The sequence below is a fragment of the Pinus tabuliformis genome, chromosome X (genome assembly GCF_031772625.1).
Source record: "Pinus tabuliformis cultivar Carrire ecotype Pingquan chromosome X, CPIR1, whole genome shotgun sequence".
NCBI lineage: Eukaryota > Viridiplantae > Streptophyta > Pinopsida > Pinales > Pinaceae > Pinus > Pinus tabuliformis.
In genome coordinates, this window is record NC_142308.1 from 49,244,490 (window position 1) to 49,247,417 (window position 2,928).

A 2,928-nucleotide genomic window follows, 5' to 3' on the forward strand; every position below is an offset into this window, starting at 1 on the left:
TAGGTAGAAAGAAGAAGTACTACATTGAGGAATTCAACCCTACATGTGACCTACAACAAAAAAAGTTCATTGGAGCTAGCATTTAGTGGAAGGCAAAGGTTCTTATTGCTCAATTAAGAAGATTGGGAAGAACGGGTGTGTACATTTTGCACCTCTAGGGCACTAGAATCGGAAAAACATTTCATTTTGGAATGTGATGCATTCAAAGACATCAGAGAAAGTTATGGGAATATGTTAGCATCGGTTTAGCAAGGGGATTGTTGGAAAGTTGGGCTAACTCATCATCAGTTTGAACAAGAGAAAGATTAAATTGCAAAAGGCGAAAGAAAGGAAATAATAATCCCATAGACTATTTTTAATCTCGTGGATGTTAAAATATCATTTCATTTCCTATTAATTTAAAAAGGAGCGAGTTGCAAATTGCTAAAGAAAGCATTTATTGGCGCTGCGCTCCATTAAAAGAACATCGCTACTTTTTGGACTTTCCAGTCTGAGAAGGAAAAAGTCCGAGAAGGAAAAATTTGAGGTGAAATCTTGATTTGTGTTATTTAAACTGGTTTTTACACTGTATATATGGATTCAACATTTTGAAAAACCTGTGAAATCTTGATTTGTGTTATTTAAACTGGTTTTTACATTGTATATGTGGATTCAACATCTTGAAAAACCCGTGCAAGAGTTACCCATCAAACTTATAATTTCAATAAATTCATGCCAAATTTTAGAAAAATTAAAATAAAAAAACCCACCAAAAAAACCTGCCAAAAATTCTCACTAAAAACAACTCTTAAAAAACCTCACGCCCAAATTCCAATTAATCTAGCATGCCGTGTTGACTAAACACTCCTCCGTCTGCGTGTACGGCCGCCGCCTCCGACGTGTTGAAGAAACCCTCCTCTCACCCATAACACACCTAAGTGTGTTCATCAATCGAAACAGCATTGCAGACTGCGATCTCCATAGATATAGACGCGGGGTGCTGCAACAATTCAGGGCAGAAAATGGCAGCAAGTCAAGTCCACGTTTTAATGTTTCCATGGCTCGCTCACGGCCACTTTTCCCCATACGCAGAGCTATCCATTAAACTCGCAGAACGCGGCATCAACGTCTCCTTTCTCACGACTCCTGTCAATGTTCCCAAGATGGAGCCGCTCTTCTTCCTCGCAAATCAAAGGTCACCAGGCAAAGTCCAGGTGGTGGAACTGCCATTGCCAGCAGTGGAAGGATTGCCTCCGGGTATCGAGTGCACGGCCGACACTTCACCCCATCAGTGGATTCTCTTACTCCTCGCAGTGCACCTCTTGGAAGAACCCTTCGAAACCCTACTGCGCCGCCTCGCTCCGGATGTCGTAGTCTTTGACATAGTTCAATCCTGGACTCCTCGAGTGGCAGCCAAACTCAGCATACCCAGCGTCTTATTCCTCACTTCCGGGGCAGCCTCTTCGAGTTACATGCTCTCACCGGCTAATGCCGAATACGGAGACGAAATTACTGCAGAGGACTTGATGACGCCTCCACCCGGCTATCCTTCGTCCAAGATCTCATGGCGGCCGTTTGAAACACAGTTGATTTTCGAGACTTATCAGAGCAGGAGCAACATCTTTAATATGAGGGGTATCGATGGAGTTATGAGATGTGTCGAAGGCTGTCAGGGGATAGCAATAAAATCGTGCTACGAATTTGAAGGGAAATTCATCGACTATTTCCAGCGGGTCACGGGAAACCGGTCATTCCCGTCGGTCCGCTTCTGCAGTCGAACGCCGTGCCGCGGGATTCCGAGTGCTTGAAATGGCTTGGAAGGCAGGCGGCTTCTTCCGTTGTGTTCGCTTCCTTTGGCAGCCAATGCTTTCTGTCGAATGCTCAAATCCAAGAGGTGGCTCTCGGATTGGAAGCGAGTGGGCAGCCGTTTATTTTTGTTTTGCCTCTAGCCGGCTCTGCCCGCGGCTCGGCTTCACTGCCCGAGGATTTTGGAGAACGGATTGGGGACAGAGGGTTGGTATTGACCGACTGGGCGCCACAGAAAGAGATTTTATCACATTCTTCGACCGGCGCTTTTCTGACGCACTGTGGTTGGAGCTCTCTCATGGAGGGAATGAGCGTGGGATTGCCTTTCATCGCTCTGCCGACGCGACAGGATCAGGGATTGAATGCGAGATTGATCGTCCATGAATTAAAGGTGGGTGTTGAAGTCGCAAGACGGAGCGATGGCGGAGCCGGCAGGGAGGATATTTGCAGAGCTGTGAGGGCGGTCATGGCGCCGGAAGAGGGAGAAGATGGGAAGGAAGTGAGGCAGAGGGCATCGCAGATGGGTGATGTGTTCAGGAAGACGATATTGGACGGGGAAAGTAAGGGATCTCAAGAGCGATATGTAGATAAATTTGTTCAGCGGCTGGTCGAATTGGCCACGGCTAAGGGTTGAAATGGGTCCAATTCATTAGCTCATCGACTCAATGATTCTCTCTGGTTAGTTGGATTCTATGTTATAAGAAGATTATAATTTGCATTTGAAACCCAATTCATGAGCTGATCGATGCAATTGTCCTGCTTAGATAGATTCTTTCTTAATAATCAAATAGCAATGATAATTCCTATTTGAGTCCAATTCATGGGCCAAAGGTGTAAGTGGCTCTGGTTGGATGGATTCTATTACAATAACTTGTTTTTAGTGTGAATTTTTTGGACTTTCAAGTGTTTAATTGAAAAATTTGAGCAAGTTATTTAACGTGGTTTTTTGAGTGTATATGAATTCAGCACTGGGAAAAATTTTTAAGACAGTTCAATTGTGCAAGTATTACTTATAAAGTTTGTAATTTCAATAAATTCTTGCTGATTTTAGAAAAATATACTATAAAAATCTATTAAAAAAGCTTCTAAAAAATCACACTAAAAACAATTCCCAACGATAATTTCTATTTGAAATTCTTATTT

At 43.4% G+C, this 2,928-nt stretch overlaps 1 pseudogene; it reads left to right on the top strand.

Moving 5' to 3' along the window:
- The first annotated feature begins 878 nt into the window (after positions 1-878).
- LOC149138275 (UDP-glucosyltransferase 29-like) lies at positions 879-2,665 on the top strand (annotated as a pseudogene).
- The last annotated feature ends 263 nt before the right edge of the window (positions 2,666-2,928 follow it).